Source organism: Panicum virgatum, chromosome 4K (assembly GCF_016808335.1).
Source record: "Panicum virgatum strain AP13 chromosome 4K, P.virgatum_v5, whole genome shotgun sequence".
In the NCBI taxonomy this organism is placed as follows: domain Eukaryota; kingdom Viridiplantae; phylum Streptophyta; class Magnoliopsida; order Poales; family Poaceae; genus Panicum; species Panicum virgatum.
The window spans coordinates 15,753,309-15,773,439 of record NC_053139.1 but is presented as its reverse complement, the minus strand read 5'-3'; the positions used below and the strand labels follow the sequence as shown (position 1 = coordinate 15,773,439).

General features: G+C 44.1%; 1 pseudogene; it reads right to left on the bottom strand.

The window, feature by feature from the left end:
• Positions 1-415: 415 nt before the first annotated feature.
• LOC120703302 lies at positions 416-12,985 on the bottom strand (annotated as a pseudogene).
• Positions 12,986-20,131: the final 7,146 nt, after the last annotated feature.

Below are 20,131 nucleotides of genomic sequence, written 5' to 3'. Positions count from 1 at the left end.
TCATTGATTTCCTGCATGCTTTCTGTGGTGCATTCAAGCCCTTTGAAATATTGCTATGTTTTGAATTCTTATAGATCCTATCTAGCTGCTCCAATACCATCAGTCCATCAAGTGTTTAACTGCTTATCCTCTCTAATGGATATAGAAAACTACATGATTCTAACATGACTATTGACTACTGAGCGCGCGTTCTGGTGGTACATGCCAAGTATTCCTTTGCTGGAGCATTGGAAAGGCAAACCATGAAGCAGGAAGAAATAGAGACTTGACAGATTATTTTCTGCTTAAGAATCCCTGAGGTAAATATTATGACACTAGGAATAAGAAATACAGTGGACGACTTAATCAGGCCTGCTAATTAACTACAAGATGATATGGCCATGGGTAAGTATTCCTTTGCTGGAGCATCGGAATGTCAAATTGTCAACTGTTGTCTTCAATATATTAGAGTATCCTTTGTGCAGTGCAGCATTTTAAGACTATTTACAAGAGTTGACATGTACGGACTCTACAACAGTATACAAGATTTGACAGCATAACCCTTGCATCGAAGCATATAAAAACCATGAAGTAGGAAGAAACAGAGACTTGACAGATTATTTTCTGCTTCAGAATCCCTGAGGTAAGTATTATGACACTAGGAATAAGAATTACAGTAGATTCCATACCATAACTTAATCAGGCTTACTAACTACAAGATGATATGGCCATGGGTAAGGCATCTATCTATTATCATCGTCCACTTGAGAGGCTAGGACGCCATGCAACTGCTGCCAACTGTGGACGCCAATGCTGAATATTGGTCAAAACCTTCATTTAGCATCAGGCCCAACACACCTGTAACTTATGTTTGTGGGCATCAGCTCCGGGAGTGGCATCTCACCGTTAAGGTATTGTATGACTTGACGCATATTAGGCCTTGCATTGCAAAATGGATGTGCACACAACAAACCAAGATTCAATGCCAGCCTGACCTCATCAGAGTTGTAGTTGCCTTGTAATCTACTGTCAAGTGTGTATGTAAGTGATCCTTTGTGCCAATGCTCAACAACCCAATCAACCAAGATCTGGGAACTATCATCTGCATGACTATTGATAGGCCTTTGCCCGCAGGTTACTTCAAGAATGAAAATGCCAAATGCATAGACATCTGTCTGAGTCGTTGCCTTACCGGTACGTGCCAGTTCTGGGGCTAGATACCCCATTGTACCAACCACATGGGTTGTTTGTGGATCAGTGCCATGATCATACAGTCTTGCAAGACCAAAGTCACCTAGGCATCCATTCATCTCACTGTCAAGGAGCACATTGCTTGCCTTGATATCTCGATGAATTACAACTTTCTCCCACCTCTCATGGAGGTAGAATAGGCCGGATGCTACACCTTTGATGATTTGAAACCTTTGAGCCCAATTCAGAGTGGGTTTGCCCTCTTCACAATGTAAATACTTGTCAAGACTGCCATTTGACATATATTCATATACCAATAGGAGTTCACCTTTTCTTCTGCAATAACCGAGTAGCTGGACAAGGTTGCGATGTCGGAGCCGGCCAATACTGACAATCTCAGCAACAAACTCCTTCATTCCCTGCTTTGACTCATGGGACACTCTTTACAGCAACCTCCAATTTTGAGATAGAGAGCAGACCTTTATACACCTTCCCAAATCCTCCTAGGCCGAGTAGATTCTTATTCTTAAATCCATCTGTAGCATAGAACAAATCCTTGTATGAGAAGCGGTGTGGACCAAACTCAGCTTCCCAATCTTCATTTATCTCAGCATATTTCATTCTCCTCCGCACCAATTGAATTACAGTTGTTCCAACAAGGAAGATGAATATGGCCGTGGCTATTGGTAGGTTGATCTCAAGCAACTTGGACCGAGGTTTTGGGCCAACATGAGGCAGCTTTGGCAACTTGGTAATGTCAATCAAGGGAGCTGGACGGTTTATGCCCAAGCTCCAGCCAGTTACACAATATAGTGAATTGATTGGACCAGTTGATGCCGAGAAGCCAACGTAGGATGGATCTTCCAGCACTGTGGATAGGTTGTAGGTAGCTGACAGTAGTGGCCTTGATGGTTTGGGCAATCTTAGCGGAGCCAATGTCACGTTGATCTGTGTGGTCTCTCCATCATAGTCCACCCATACTTGCATTTCTTTGCGACAAACCGTGGATATGTTTTTGAACATACCACTGTTGTCATCATAGAAGGCAGCTGATCCTGATTTATTTGAGGTGAGACTATTGATGTTGATGCCGATATGGTTGTCATCAATGTCATTGAACTCCGTATTTTGGCTACTATCAAGCTCAACTGCAAATATATGGTTATTTTTATTGCCATCACTTGTTTTGTTGAGGAGACCCAAGTATTGGGAGGTCTGTGCACCTGAGAAATCCTTGGTCGGAGAGATCAAGAAAGTCATTCCGTCGGTACATTGATCAGAGTAGATGGGGATCATGCCGAATACAAAGGTAACTGAGAAAGACTGCACCACCTCACCAGGGGACTTACGGAATCGCCATGGAGTTGGATAGAACGCATGGCCTTTAATGTGAACAGTGTGATTTGTCAGCTCAAGGACGCCGTCTGGTGTAATAGTGGCTGCTCCGTCAAGGCTGAGGAAACTCCTGGAGAAGCCGGAGTAGACGAACTGATCCTCTCCGGTGGCAGTGATGGAAGATATTAGGCCTAAGGACAGGGAGAGGAGTATCTCTGAAAGGAAGAAGAGACACACCATGCTAGGCATTCCTGCGACCGTGAACTCGACAAGAAGTAGGAATGGGCGTCCATAGACCGTGGGAGGTACTTATTGTGTTTGTGTAGTCATGCATTCTGTTCTGTGGTCTGTAATTTAGCAAGAGGGCAGAGCCACAAATAGTCAGTTGCCTGTGGAGCTTTCATGTTAGTCGTTGTTCTGCGGTGTTATTATCTTATTAATTAATAACACATGCGATTCCCTTTTTCATTGGAATCAAGTTCTGTCTGTTGGTATAAGCGTGAATGGCTCAGGACCCACACATCAGTGACCAGGGAGTATGTCAGGGAAGTCTCGTTTGACTATATAACCATGTATTGCTGGAATAAAATTTCTAGTCAATTGAATCCAATGGGAAATTTTCCTAATTTCCCATTGCTGAGCCAAGAAATAAACATCTATATTAATACCTTTGGGATGTGTTGTTGCATAGGAATTTGGAAGATTTTCTAGCATAATTAGCATCTTTGAAAATTTTATTTGTGTCTATCTCTCTCATCACTGATTCATGTTTTTGCCTGATCCAAATGACCATTTAAAGTATCCATATGTCTTCGCGATCTATAGTAGATGGAGTAAAGAAGCTAGGGGCACTCTAATACTTTGTTAGTCCTATTACACAATTTTGATAATCCGTGCTTCAAAAATAAGGCCCTGAGATGCCTAGGTCAAGTGAAATGCAGAATTTAGCCTGAAACCTTCAACTAGCAAAAAGAAATTAAAGTTGAGCTAGGATAGAATTCATCGAAGATACATGCATGTGTGACCTAATATATATATGCCAAAGCTTCAATTGGTTACTTAACATTGAAATGGCCCAATGATGCAGCAACTATGGTTTGTTAACTCAATGAGATCTTGGGAAGCTTGTGTTGAGTGGGTCTTTGCTTGTCTATGTCCAGGTTCGAAAATCTGTGTTGCCAGGTTGAGAATGGGGTCAATCCATCACTGCCTAGACTAAATATTTGTGGTGGTTTCAGCTTCAGCCTTTCTCTTTTCTGCCTTGAATGGTAACAGGAAATAACATATATAGTTCCCTTTCTTCCATGCCTCGGTGACTGAGATTGCTGTGGAAAATTTCTCCTGGCAGTTCTTATACTATTACATCTTGTGGTTAGGAATGTATGACCAATCCCAAAGGTGTTGCTATATTCTTACCACCACACAGAAGTTGTGGATTGTTATTCAACCAGGGATAACAGGATGACAAGAGCAATCCATGAGAAGTCTAGATGAGTGATATATAGCTAAGACATGGAAATTGTGGCATGTAAAGCCAAGTATTGGTTCAAGAATTCTCTTGGATTGTGTGAGCGCGAGACAAAATAATAGAATAGAGGGGTGAAGTCAAGGAGTGCTCCTCTTGAATTGGTCTGAATGACAACAAATTATTCATTAACATGATTGGATCAGCAGATGAACGTCTTGGAGTTGGACCGACTGTCAAATTGACCAATTCGTCTCGCATCCGTCGCAAGCTTAAAAATTTTTTGTACCAACCAAATTACGTTCTTCTTCCATGTATCACATAAAGTTTCATATAATACAATTAAAATGTAAAAATCAGGTCTTGCGCAGCAAAGCTGCGCGGCCTTTCTAGTTCATCACTAGTTTAGTACCCAGTCCAGGACGATGCCTCTCTGTTCAGAACATTTTTTTTATTTTATAAATATTCAGTCTGCAAACTTTAAGATCCCTGATTATTTCTTTCATTGAACCTGGATAGCCTCAAAATCTTTAGCCTGCAAGACATACAAAAATAATGACCTTTGACTATTGGTAGCATCCAATGAAAAATCGATGGAATCAAACAAAACATTTTAAAAGTCAACAATATGACATGTATTTGAATACTGCAGGCAGATACATAGTCAAGCACGCCACCTCCAACACCATAACAATATTAATTTTTCTCTGAATGTTTAGGGCACAAAAAATTCCATTTGTTTCTTTCGTTGAACCAAGATAGCTTCAACCTTTAGCCTGCTATAGTGTGCTTAAAAGGACAGTTTGACTACTAGTATCAAGAAAAGGAAATTAATTGATCAGAAGAAATGCTTGATGTTTTACAAATAAATGATGTGACATTTGTTAAAAACTTATGCATGCTACAACAGAGCCTGCATCAACATTTTTGACATTTGTACGTTATAGATATGTAAGGAACATGGCCCCATTAAGTCATTGTTTGTGATTTTGGTGATTGTCTAACAACATAATTAATCAATGGAACTAATAATATTGTGAGATTAAGACTGTAGGATTTCTAGGTCCCATGGATAAAATTCAAAACATCTCGAAGATGTCCAATTCGCTGTCAAGACGTCCAAGTTATAGTGAAATGCAGACATAGAATATATTTGAAGTATTCAAACAACAGCCGCGACGAGTTTGACACATCAGCATGAAATGAGAGCGCCGGTTAATGCGAAGTATAATGGTCGGTGCATTGGTGCATTGGCCGTGTATAATGGTTGAGCAAGTGCAACTGACAAGTATGGACCGGTTGAACCGATACATGAAATATTACATGCGTTGGTGCATTGGCCGTGTTAATGCGAAGGCACAAGCAATGCCTGTGCGACTGGTTAAACCGGTGCCAAAGAATAGAGCGTCAGCGCATTAGCCGCTATTATCCAGAGAGCATGTTGCGCAGCATGAGAAGAAGACTTCACGACCGGTTAAACCGACACACCGTCGGTGCATTCGCTGGTTTATCCACTGCATGTCAAGAGGACCAATGGCTAGTCGCGGAGCATGGGTGACCGGTTGAACCGACACCCCCCATGCATAGCGTGGATTCAATCGTCACTATGCTATATTTTTGTAGCCGTTGGAGCAACGGCTCTATTGAGTTGGTGGCTTTATATATGCCTTCCCCCGACCATTTTGAGTGTGCTGGAGTCCGAGAGAAGCCCTAGACACATTGAAGATGTTCTCCAAGCCACCCAAGAGCATATTGATCACACACTTAGGTTTAGCACATGCTTTGTGAGTGAGAGTGAATGAGCAAAGTGTTGAACCTTGTTGTTCTTGATAGATACTCAAGCTTGTATCTTAGTGCGCTGGCCCCTTGGAGCATTGGAGGCTCGCCGGCAGGTCATCAACCCTCCGGCTCGGTGTGGAGCGGCGTTGACGGCTTTTGTGCGGGGGACGTGGAACCCTCATCCTTTGTGGAGAAGCTCATTAGAGGAAAGCAGGGCCAAGATGACCGAGAACTTCTCACAAGCCTTGGTGGTGTAGCCTCGGTGGCAAGTCAAGGCTTCCCGAGAAGAGGCTTGGTGTCCGAGAAGCGATCCCCTTGATTGATTGCTTCAACAACGTGGACTAAGAGTGGCTTAGTGCTTACCGTTACCATGGGATAAATCTTTGTGTTAAGAGTTTGCTTCCTCTTATCTCCTCTTTACATTTCCGCATTTCATATTGCAACTTGTGTGCCTTTACATTATTAGTGTAGATCAAGCTAGGATTGGCTTTAGGTTGCATAACTTTTTTTGGGATGAGAGTTTCACACTAGAAGAACCATAGTTGCACATCTAGATAGGATGCAATAGTTTAAATTTATGTGCAAACTAGTTGGAGCCTTAGGTTAAGGTTTTAAGTTGCCTAATTCACCCCCTCCCCCTCTTAGGCTACGAGCACCCGATTCCTTTCGAGATATCTTATTTTCTTGTGTTAACTCACGGGCCATATTATTACTAGGTGCAAACTGGGGAATCCAATTTGCCTATTCCTTCTTCACTGGCAACAAGGCCAGAAATTTGTTTGATGAAAGGCCATAAATCCCGTATGAGTCTACAACACTTCAATAGATGTTAGAACATTTATTTCTTCACATGACAAATCTAGGAAAGATAAACATGGAAAGTAAGTGCAAGAAGTAATGCGGAATGTAAATGAGATAGAGAATGCTTTCCACTAATCCTCGTTGGAGCTCATTGCGAGGGAATGCCCGTGCAAGGGCCAAGCTCCGGGTCAAGTAACTCCGTGTATAGCCAATGGGCCTTCCCAAGCGCAAGTGGGTCTCCGTCTTGCCTTTCTCGGGTGCTCCATGCCCTCTTCACTAGGTAAAGCTTTGGCAAATAGCTGACAACCACTCCTCCCTCTAATAGGAACCGATGACCACTCCATCAAACTCAGTTGGAGGGTCTCGCAAGACTTACGAGCATAGAATTTCAAGCTCTTGGTGCGTGCAAGCATCGATAACAAAGAGGTGTGCAAACCTTGCCTATCTCTTAGCTAACACCAAAAGCAATACGTCAAGAGACCTACACTAGCACTAATCAAGAACTAAGACTTTTGCTAATTGTCTTGATCTTCGCTTGAACAATTTGGTGGATAGAGCACTTGAATGTGTATGACAACCAAGACTATAGCTTCTTCAAGCTGTTACACCGTTCAAATGGCCGGGCATATGTGTATATATAGCCTCAACCAAGAAACTAGCCATTGCAACTCACAGTCGCAATTCTACATCTCATCGAGTGGTTCGGTGGTGCAGAGGTGGTATCACTAAATGAGTCGGTGAAGCCCATGTCAACTAGCTATTGGGCCACTGACCTAAGGGCCCGGTGATCGCTTGCATGGAGATGACCGAATGAGTAGATCATTCTAGAGCCATTCCTTTCCTCTTAGCTCGATCGACTAATTCTGTGGTTGTCTTAACAGACATGACCGAATGAGTTCCCAATTCTAGAGACGATCTCCCTCTTAGCTACTAACACTGACTGGTCCAGTGGTATCCTTGATGAACATGAACAAATGGGTCAGTCATTCCGATACCTACTGCTTCTGTTGCCCTTGTCACAAATTGATACGAAGCTTCCTGTGCCCCTCACCGAATGAATTGTTCAAATGCTTCGGTGAAGTTCTGTGCTTGTTTTGTCTTTTTTTCTTCGTGGGTCTTTTCTTCCTAGATCTTTGCGATCATTTGTACACCTTAGAAACATTTTCTCTGAATTGTTACTATGATTTGGAAACTATAGAATTTCTCTAAGTGTTTCTTTTTACTTCCAGTTGAATAGCTTTCATTTCATCTTTGGAACCTATAAACACCTTCAAGGTATATCTTGACAAACACATTAGTCACAATGATTATGTTATTATTCAATCACTAAAATCACAAATAATGTCTGGCCATTTTCCTTACACCTCAATGCAAAACAGATTTTATCAGCCTTGTTAGGCATTCTGAGCAACTGTTCATGAAGGCCTGCTGGAAATCCTATTAGTGCTGGAACTAACCAATGTTTTGTCCCATGATGATTTCCAATGTTTCCATTCAAAAAATTGATAAGAGGAAGCCGTTGGGCCTTGTTCTCTTATAAATCAGTCCAAATGTATGGTTTGAATTCCTTAAAAAAGGCTCACTGTTGGTCAAACTAAATGCATATTGCATAAGTGCATATCAATAATGCCACTAAAAAGTTAATTAGTCAATCAGGCCACCCCCTTCAGCCAGAAACCTCAAGAATATATTGCAAAGGGCGTAAGGCTGATTAGAGTTCCTAGATCTGTGACGACTCCGTCCCAAAAATAGGAATCGATGTACCTCCCCCATCACCACAATAAGAGCTAGTGCATCCTTTCCTTCCAGCTCCATCTTTTCCCATTTTTTGAATTATCATTTCTGTAGCTACAGCTGATAGCTAGCTCGGGCATTGACGAATTCTAAATATGCATTATTTGCATTACCTTTCCTGCTTTCCTTTATCTTTCCCATGCAGTAGCATTAACAATAAGACACAGTTACAAGGTGCTGCTTAGCATTTGCTAATGCCAGCGAGCGCTAGACCGACTGGTCGAGTGCTGCGCTCAGCACCCTGCCGACCAGGGTTCCAACCCCCACAGGGGCGAATTTCTGGCCAGAGGTGGCGCAGTATGTTATGTGCACTGTAAAAAAATCCCCTCGCTTGCTCCATGTCCAAAGCATAGTTGGGGTCCGGCCTTTCTCACGGGTAACGAACCACTGTGTATGGGTGGGACAGGGGTTCGGGGATTTTCTAGACTTGCGTGAGAAGGTCTTCTTCTTAGTGTAATGCCGTGGGGGCGGTCTCCCCCCCGTAGGTCTAGTTTTTTTTCAGAACAAAAATGTCGTGTGGTAGCAATCTGATTTTCTTGTACCTCTACATACCTTCGATCAATAGTACCTACAGTACGTACAATCCTCTACTGCAAAACATTATTACAAAAGAAGTTACTCATGGAAGTTATCACTGTGTGTATTTGTTGTATAAACATCCTTAAGGTATCGTATTATATATTTGAGTATTTGACCTGGATCGTAGTGTGCAAGAAAGGCAGGCGGTGAAGGCAACAAGGTTACTTCATCATCTTCCATCAAGAGAAAAGGATATTGAACTGACGTCCATCATCATTGGTGATGGGTACAATGACACTATGGATGAGCCACAACGTCCTTCATTCTTCATTAAGGCCAACATATGAAAGCTGAAGTGTGCTGGTAGTAGCTCTGATATTGGCACATCACCCTCGAGATACTGCAGAACTTGCCGCATGTTGGGTCTTGCATCTGGAAATGGATGAGAGCACAGCAACCCTAACTTCAATGCAAGGAATACCTCATCAATATCATAGTTACCTTGGAGTTTGGTATCCACTGCATCAAGGAGTGAATCTTTATTCCAGTTCTGAATCACCCAATTGACCAACATGACCTGGTGGTTTTGGGTGTCTTCAGTCATTGCCTTTCTTCCACAGGTAACCTCAAGAATGAAAATGCCAAAGGAAAACACATCAGTTAGATTGGTTGCCTTGCCTCTGTGTACTAGCTCTGGGGCTAAGTATCCTATTGTGCCAACAACATGTGTAGTTTGTGGGTCGGTGCCATGATCATACAATCTTGCGAGGCCGAAATCTCCGAGTCGTCCATTCATCTCTTTATCAAGAAGCACATAGTTTGGCTTGACATCACGATGGATGACAACTTTGTCCCATTCCTCATGAAGGTAGAGCAAGCCCGATGCGATTCCTTTGATAATTTTAAACCTTTGTCCCCAATCTAAGGTGGTCCTGCCCTCCTCACCGCACAAGTACTTATCAAGACTTCCATTCTCCATATAATCATACACTAGAAGGAGTTCACCTTTTCGCCTACAATACCCAAATAATTTCCCAACATTGTTGTGTTGAAGATGCCCCATACTTACCACTTCAGCAACAAATTGTTTTATCCCCTGCTTCGAGCTATACGATACCCTCTTTACTGCAACCTCTGACTTGGATGTGGGAAGAACTCCCTTGTACACCCTTCCAAACCGACCTATCTCTATCAAATTCTTGGAACTAAATCCTTTGGTGGCACGATATAAATCTTTGTAAGCAAATCTGTGTGGACCATACTTCACCTCCCAATCTTCGTGTACCTCCTTATACCTAAGATGTCTCCTCACAAGTATAACAGCTACAGTGCCAATAGCTAATACCAAAACTGCAGAGGCAATTGGTAGAATGATCTCTAAGAGTTTAGATGGAGATCTTTGGCCAAGATAAGGTAGTTTGGGTACTTTGGTGGAGTCGATTATTGGAGCAGGACTATTCATAACAAAACTCCATCCAAGAACACAGTGATGCCCAGTGGTTAAGCCTGTCGAAGACGAGAAGCCAATGTATGATTCCTCTTTTAGAACTGTGGAGAGGTTGAAGGTTAAAGAGAGGAGTGGCCACATAGGTTTTTCCATGCCAAGAGGAGCTAAGGTCACACTGATCTGTGTTGTGTTTCCATCATACTCTACCCAAGTTTGGATTGGCCCACTTCCAATGAGGGGTAGGTTTGTGAACATGCCATTCTTACTGTTATTGTAGAAACCAGCTGTGTTGGATCTCAAAGAGTTGAGGCTGTTGATGTCGATTCCAACATGGTTGTTGTCGATGTCCCCAAACTCAGTATTTTGGATGGTGTCAAGCTCAATTGCAAAGATTTGGTTTACCGAACTGCCATTGTTTATGGAGTTGAAAAGCCCCAAAAATTGGATTGAAAAAGCTTTAGTGAAATCATTGCTTGGGCCGATGAAGAAGGCAAAGCCATGGCCCCTTATGTCGCCAAATGAAGAGAGAATACCAAACACAAAGGAGGTAGAGAAGGACTGCACCATGCCATCAGGGGATAGGCGGAAGCGCAGTGGAGATGGGTAAACTGCATGGCCCTTGATCCGGGCTGTATCATTTGTCAGCTCAATGACGCCGGTCGACGTGATTCTAGCTGCGCCGTCTAGGGTGAGGTTGCTGTTGGTGAAGCCAGTGTAGGCGAATTGCCTGTGGTCATTACCGGTGCTTAGTTCTGGTATAAACCCTACAATTAGGATGGGGAGGATGGACAAAATGAGCTTCATGCTGGTAGTGGTCATGGCTGGAGTCGATTTTGAGGAATGAGCAGTACTCACTCCTGCCTGTGATGAGTGAATTGTCAACTGTGCGGCGTGATCGTATGCTTGGTCTTTGGTTGTAGGTACACGAGCGTCGAGTGTCGACGGTGAGCTGCCGTGGAGGTGCTGTGGCCGATGGACCGTGCGGTGGACGGCGGTGAAGGGCAGCCGGGACCAGAGCTAGGACCGGGCGGCAGTTGTGGCATCCACTCCTGGATCGAGGGTGCAAGCACTGGTGGATGGTGGGTTTCTTGGTTTTGCGCCACAATACCAAGCTGGCGGACGGCGGTTGAAGACGCCAAGTCGTGGAGGCACGGGCGTCGGTCTCGGGACTGACGGAGGTGACGGTGTCGACGGCATCTAGGGCCTCCCTGCGGGCGAGGAGGTGACGGGCGTCGGGCGTCGTCTAGGGCCGTCAGAAGGCCGGGGCGGGAACGGCGTCCAGGGCCACGGCGTGGAGGTGGGAATCTTCCCGCGCGTGGAGTTTTGGCGGGTTTCTCAAAACCGGCCACCTCACCGGGTTTCGCGGACCCCTCAAAACCGCAGATCAGATCTGCATCGATGTGGCGGCATCGCAGAGAAGGCTTCAAGTCGAAGAAAGAAACTCCGCCGTCAGATGAGATCTTGTACCCTTTCTGGTTTTGCCCCTACGGGCGTTTTAGTGTTCGAGTCAGGGTGGAGGACATTTCTGGGAAAGGACCGGTCTGTGAGACCGGTCTGACCGGTCGCTCCCGAGGTCATATAAATACATCTAACCTACCCCCTTGGACAGGTGAGCCTCCAAGCCACGAGTCCTTTTCTGTTTTTCCTTGCTCCTCTCTCTGTTCTAGGGTTGGGCTGAGGTCTCCATGGAAAACGTGGTCTAGATTATAGCTAGGTCCACAAATTTGAGAGGGTGGATGAATGTGTGGAGGTCTAGCTCTCGTATAGGTGAATTCCTCTGTAAATCACAATGAATTTGAATGAAATCGAGGACCCTTTTGAGCAGCTCTCTTGTGTTCCCGTTCATCTTTTGTTCATGGATTCATTTCCTCACTTTTGGTGGTTTTTGAGATGAAGGCTTTCTCTTGGTGGGTTTAAGGACTCCGTGATTTGCTTCTCGACCATCTAGCCTAGACCTAAACCCCTGAGAATCACGAGTCCCTCGGATTGAGGTTTTTGGAGTTTTTTGGAAAACCCTCTTTTACCTCTTTCCCCCACAAAATTCTTGTGATCCTTTGCGTTTTGGGTTGATTCCTTTTGTGGAGAGGTTCGTCTCTATCCCAGGAACCTCCCTGCAAATTTTGAGACCTTTTGGTGATGATTTGAACGAGTAATCTTGAAATCACCTCGAGTTCGCGGGCTGGAATTCTGTTCTGAGCAGAAGCGGTCTGACCGGTCGCAGCAACCGGTCTGACCGGTCTGGAATTTCAAATCCAGCCCGACCGGTCTGACCGCCCAGAGCAAGCGGTCTGACCGGTCCCTGACTACTAGATCTGTAGTTTTTCTCGATCGCTTCCGTGCTTTCTCTCGCTCGTTCCTCGGGGTGATTTGAGTTGGTTTAGCTCTTCTATAGTTACTCCACACCTCATCTAGGATTTGAGGGTTTGTGGTGATTTTAGGGATATAGGCCGATGGATCAATTTCGAAAGAAATTTTGATCGGCTCCCATTCACCCCCCCTCTGGTCGCCAGTTTCGGTCCCTCAGATTTGTGTTTAGCAGATCACGAAATGTGGAGATTTATAGTCTGCTAGGACACCCAGTTCCTGCAGGAGATACGACCTAGTCTGCTGGCACATCTCCAGCACAACAAATTAAACAAAATTGTGGAAATTCATCAGGTCACGACATGGAAAGAGTTGGCGGTCTTCCTGGGTTGGCATATGGCATCAACGACACCTGGGTGCAAGGGATTCAACAACGTCTGTATCATTTGTCAGCACGACATTGACTAATTACTGAGTTTAGTCCTCCAGACATTACTTGCAGTTTAATATTATATTGCAGATCTGGAAATTTGCTGGGTGGATATGTTGAAATATTAGTATATACTCGCAGAAGAAGGGTTTTATTATACATGCCATAAAAAGAACAAATTTGTATGTGTGTGTGTCAAATGCAAGGAATAGAATAGTAGGATAATAAATAATTGGAAGCACGTCATCTACATGTTTTTTCACCAATTACGACGAGATGTCTTTTATTTTTTATGAATTAATTTCTCACAAAACCATAAGGTGCCATGTCCACATCTTTCACTATTCTTAGGACGTCCGGCAATCTGATTGCTTATATATTTGACTTTTCTTTTATTTTGAAAGGATATTTTAATTTTTTATTTTTCACCCGTGCAGATTTCATGGTTCTCTTTTTCGGTACGTCACTGTTGGACACATCCGAGTGCCCCATGAAGCATGACTTACAGGCATCCACAAATTTTTGGAACCGACGGTGATGTCTGTCGACCCTATCATAGTTGGTTCGTAACACGACCTAGCGATGATGCCTACTATCACCACTGGTCCAAAAGGTACTAGCGGTGACAGACTATTATCACCGGGTCGATTTAAACGGACGGCAATAGGGTGTTTGGGATGAACTATTCTATACTAGTGAAATACCACTACATACTCGATATGTTTCGTATAGTGCTGAGATAAACTATAAACGGAAATGAAAAAGAGTAGTTTAACCGGCAGCCAAGCATGGGAGGCGATTCTCCTCTTGCTCCGGTGGTGAGCACGGTGACCTTGAGGGGGGGGGGGGCAAGCACGGCTCGGCTTTGGCGCGCTTAGCGGCGGCCAATGCGGCGCTGTCGGTGTCAGAGCGTGGAGGATGGCAGTGATGGTGCCCCTGAGCGAGAAGGATTAGATTGCATGTCCAGATGAATGGCGGCGGCTCAACGTCTCGGGGCACTACTTGGGGAGGCGTATGCTTGCCCCAGGTACGCTATCGATACCCCGTGACCTGTGCGCGGGGAGCGCTTCCCCCCATCCGGTCAGGATCACTACTACAATATTTTTTTTCTGAGGCGGATAGAAACAATTTCTCGAGGCGGGCAGACCCGTCCGCCTCGAGGCATTCGTCACGGTAAATCAAGATTTACCGAGGCGGTCGGACTGCCTGCCTCGGTCGTACTAAGAGTGGTAGATAGCATAAGTAAACCACTAAGATTATACTGCGATAATAAAGTTGCAGTTTTCCATGCTAACAACAACAAATCGAGTGGCGCTGCCAAGCACATCGACATTAAGTATTTTGGTGTGAAGGATAGAATACAATATCATACTATTGATTTAGAGCATATAAGCACTAAGGAAATGCTCGCGGATCCACTAACGAAAGGCTTACCTCCCAATATTTTTCATGAGCTTATTGCCGGCATGGGATTATCGGATAGTCTGTGATCTTGGAAGGGTCGTAAGACAACTACCTCCCATTAGATTGAGTAGTTCTGTGCATTGTAGACAATTGTGTTGCAGTGGGATTCGTTCACTATTGTAAATCACTGTCTCTTGCATAACTCTACTTTAAAGTATGGCATTAGTTATCGGCCTTTAGACCAAAGGGCAGAGTGTTGGATTTTTTGGTGGTCAAAAATGCCGAAAATCCAGAAAATGAGAAAATGGGAAAAAGAGGATAAGAACGCTGTTAGATCCTGTTCCGCGCCCTGATCGGAAGCGCAACAATACATGTGGTTGTGGCCCTAGGTCGCCCAGCATCATAATAAAGAGTGGGGCCCGGCCTTTGGAAAGTCAGTCCAACTGAGTCCAAACCCTAGCCGCCTCACTACAGCCGCCCGATCTGTGGCGGCGCTGGAGCCTCCTGAAGGCCGTCGCAAACCCGCCGCCGCCGTCCCTGGACAGTGCCGGTGGTGACCCGAAGGCATGCGGTACCCGCGGCGATCTCCTTCAACTACATCAGGTACAACTACGGGAACGACTACGGCCCCTACGTCACTCTCGTCCCCAACCAAGATGGCCGGAACATCTGCTACGTCTGCGATGCCACTTCTTCCCGGTCTAGATCTACAACTTATCATTTCATTTGGGTTGTGCTCATGTTGATTAGGTGCTAGATCCTGGAAATGTTAAGTACTAAGTCATGTTTTTTTCCTACAGGATCAGATCCGCCAAAATGCCAGTAATATGGCCCTTCAGCACTGCCTTATTGTTGTCGGTTGAAACCCACCGGTGAGCAGCGACGGGCAACACGAAGAGCCGGGAGGTCACCGGGGCGCTGGCAGGCACTGCTCCCTCGTCGACGGCCCGCAATTCCGTACCAACTCCCTTTGTGCATTTAGGTATCGATCCAATTGCACAAAGGGAGTTGGTACAAGAAGAATGATGACTGTGATGAGGTCAAAGTCACTATATATTAGTCCTCTTGATATAACCAGTCTGCATCTGTGTAACACAAGCAGCATTATCCTCATAGATAATAGTGGGTATTTTTATGGAACCAATTGCACATGATTTCTCTATGTGATTTATCATTCTGCGGAGCCAAACACATTTGTGTGAGGCTTCATATAGTGCAATAATCTCAGAATAATTTGTGGATGTAGCCACAAGCGTTTGCTTGGACGATTTCTATGAAATGACCATCCCTCCATGAAGGAAAATGAACTCTGTCTGTGGTTTGGGGTCTTCTAAAAGAATAATCCAAGGTCCTTTGTACCATTTAGATACTTGAGGATCTGTTTGCCTGTAGTCCAATGACGTTTTGTTGGAGCAGCACTAGGTCTTGCTAATAGATTGATTGTGAAAGCAATGTCTGGTCTGGTGCTATTTGCAAGGTACATTAGTGCTCCAGTGAGACTGAGATAAGGATATTCAAAACCCAATATCTCTTATCGCTCTTTCCGTGGTCGGAAAGCATCTTTCTCTAAATTCAAAGATCGAACAACCATGGGGTTTAGCTGGATATGATTTATCCATATTGAATTTCTCCAATACTTTCTAGATGTAGATAGATTGATGCACTAATATTCTAGATTGAAGGTGCTCGATTTGCAAAACTAAGCAAAATTTAGTTTTACATAAATCCTTCATCTCGAATTCTGTCTTTAGATGATTGCGGGCTTCATCTATATCCTGGGTGTTGCCAATGATGTTCAAATCATCTACATACACGGATATAATGCAGAATTCCATGGAGGATCTTTTGATGAAGGCACACGGGCAATCATCATTGTTGGAATAATCTTTCTAAATAAGGTACTCAATCAGCTAGTTGTACTACATTCTTTCCGACTGTTTATAGTCTTAAAGATCTTTTAAGCTTTACACAATACATGTTGCAATTTGCACTTGAATTCGGTATAGGGATTCCATCGGGAAGCTTCAGGTATATGTCCAAATCTAGTGACCCATAGTGGTACGTGGTCACAACATCCATCAATTGCATAGATAGACACTTTTGAATTGCCAGAGATTTTAAGTATCAGAAAGTAATTCCACTCATTACTGGAGAGTAAGTTTCATTGAAATCAATGCCGGGTTTCTGCGTGAACGCTTGTGCTACAAGTCTCGCCTTGTATCTCACCACATCATTGTTCTGATTCCGTTTCCAGACGAACACCCATTTGAAACCCACAGGAAAGGTTCTGGGAGGTGTAGGTATTACTCATGAGAATCTCGCTTTTTGTGAGAGAGGCCAATTCTGCCTCCTTCCGTTTGTTCCAATCTGAGTGCGCTTTGCACTCTGCCATGGATTTAAGATCTTGTTGGCACCAATCTAGGGTCAATACATGATCGCACACGGTCGCGCGGCACGAGGAGGGGCTCGATGCAGCTCCTCCTGCATGAGGCGGTCAGACCGGTCAGACTTGTCGCCGGGGTGAAACGGCAAAATCCGACGAACGCTCGCCCGGGAGGGATCCCGTCAGGGCAGGCGCACGTAGGGTTGTTCTTGGGTCGGCAGGTCACATAGAATGCCTTCAGACATCACGGAGACGAAGGAAGAACAATAGATAAGAGATTGGAAGAGCTAGGGTTTGGAGATAAACATAAAGGCAATAAAAAGATAGAAAAGTAATGTATTGTTGTGTTTTTTGATCGATTGGATGATCCCAATCGGCCGTGGCCCTTTATATTTATAGGGTGGGGAGGTCTTACCCTGAATAGGGTCGAAACCCTAGCAAATCCCATGGCAAAATACAACTTTTACATGGATTCTACAGAACGAAACCGGTATGACTGCCCCTACGAACCGGTCTGACCGGTCTACCCGGGGTGTAGATCTTCCCGAACTCATATCTCCCTCATCCGGATTCCAAATTGGATGTTCTATATATGAATCTTGATCTACTCGATGAGTTCTATCCAATGGTGAAATCTATTTTACATTTTGAACAAGTCGACCATACCGGTTTGACCGGTTTAAGGAAGAAGTCTGACCGGTTCCACCAGTTGTGCTAATTTTGGTCGTCAACATATGCCCCCCTCTTTTTTTTGGCAAAGCTTGCGTGCCAAAGAACACTCTTCTAGACCAAAATTATCTAAGGGCGATGATTACTAATGCATCAGCCATTTGTTTTGTGCTAAGGGCGATAAAAATTATCGGCCATGATTTTGCTTTACCTCAAGTTGATGATAAAACAATTTGCTTTGGCCTCCAAATCTTCTTCACAGCTATTGGCTTTGTTGGCTCGACCTCCACTTATTGCTCCATCAACTCTTGTTTGCGTAAGCATTGCAACCTTCTTTTTTGAGTGTGAGACAAGCCTGAGGGATACCACATCGGCTGTAAGTACTTTTAATTTTCCTTCATGTCTTTCTCACCCTCCTTGCTACAACTAAGATCCTTTTCGACCAGATTATTGCTAATCAGTCTTTGTGGAATACAACTTGGATGTACAAAAGGATATTGAATATAATATGGTTGCATATACATCCTACTATAATCCAAAGGTGTATAATAACAAGGATATGGCCAAAAATATGGAGTAACCGACCATGATTGTGGCATAACAACACAATTACCTTGGTGGGGGCGAGGATCCGATAGCTCACTAGATGTTGTCGTTGATTTTGTACCTTTGGCTTTATCCGGCCATCCATTCTGTTCCTGTGCAGCTCCCTTCTTCTCATACCTGGCCAAGAGCTTTTTGAAGCTCGTCCTTGCTTTATTCTCGGCCTTGGAGGAATCCCCAGATTTTTTGGATACACCAGTCAGACCGGTTTGGATACCGGTCAGACCGCCTGGGTGACCGATCAGACCAGTCGACAAACGGGTCTGACCGGTCAGATTGCTGCCGGACTTCTTTCCTTTGCCTTGCCCCCCCAAGTGTTGCAATATTTGTTGCAGCTGGGGAAGTCTTGTTGTGCAGCACCTTTCTCCCAGGTCTCTCTTCAATAATGATCACGTTTCTCCCTTTAGTCGATTTGGCTTGACTTGGCCGAATTAAAACCTTAAGATTCTTTAATTAAAGCACATGTGTATGCATTGGAAAAGGATTATGGTGAATTTGCATTGTAGGAGGAATCAATCGTCCTTCATCTATGGCCGATTGTATCTTCCTACGAAGCACCCTTTTCAGCAAGATTCACATTAAATCATCGGTTTTTTGTATCGCGGAATCTTCTAATGTAATCATTAACAGATTCATCACACATTTGCTTAACCGATGTTAAATGGGACAATTTAAGCTCATAACTTCCAGAAAAGAAGTGTCATGAAACTTTTGCTCTAATTGTTCCCATGAAGTAATGGAGTTAGGAGCCAAAGAACTAAACCAAAAGAAAGCGGTTCCAGTTAAAGATAAAGAAAATAAATGAACTTTCAATTCATTTATAGAACCAGCTTCTCCTAATTGAGCAAGATATTGGCTAATATGCTCGAAAGTGCTTTTACTATCGTCTCCATTAAACTTCACAAATTCAGGCAACCTAAAACCAGTGGGATATGTAACCGTATCAAAAGACATAGGATATGGCATTTGGTAAGATTGAGTTTTGCCTCTAACATCTACTCCAAGATTTTCTTTGATCATCTTAGCCAAATCATTCTTACATTCAGCAAAAAAAATTTCAAGGTTAATCAAAGAATTTGGTTGCGTGGAAGTAGATGCAATTTGCTGGTTCGATGTCGCATGACCGGGGGAACCGGTTGAGGTGAACCGGCCGGACCGGTTCATGGGGTTGGTCTGACCGGTTGCTGCATGTGTTGCCATCGCTGCACATATTGGTCAAACATCTCATCCGTGATAGGTCCGATATGTGCCATGGTACTTCTGGGGGATACCGGTGGCATATTATAATTATGAGTGGAGCATGGTGGTGTAGAATTTCCCAACTCATACGTTCGGCGAAAGTTAGCTGAACCATGGGCGCTTGTAAGCGGATCATAATATGTTTGCGGAGCCACCAACACATTTGTTGGTGTTACTGTTTGACTACTGAAGTAATTCATTGGCATTCCATACGGCGGTTGACTCGTAGGTAATGTTACCGATGGTTGAGGGATAGGGATTTTAGTGGATTCAACAGTAGAAACGGGGCGATGTGTCATCGATTATTGGTTGTTTACCGACTAATGTTAATAACTTATCAGTAAGCATATCAACTAATCGCATTTCTCGCTCAGTGAACAAATTTTCAACTTGCTCCATAGTAACACCAATAGATGTTGCACTTACAGAGGGTGTTACCTCAGGAGATATATCCGTAGTAGGAGTTGAAGATGAGAGAGTCGGTGGAACAAAATTTTCTTTTTGGATGACATCTTACCGAGTTTTTCCATAGAATGATATCAGCTTCTTCTTGGCTTCAGCTTCTATTTCCTTGAGCTTGATCTCCAAAGCTTGGCGCTGGTCCTCTAGAATCTCATAATATTCAGGATTATCAATGTTCCTAGGGTCGATCTTAGATTTATCCTCGGCCATATTTGCCGGTGATGACTTCTTCTTTCCTAGCGAAGTTGCCAAAATATGTTGGCGCCGATCTAGGGCCAACACACGATTGCGCATGGTTGCGCGGCGCGAGGAGGGGCTCGATACATC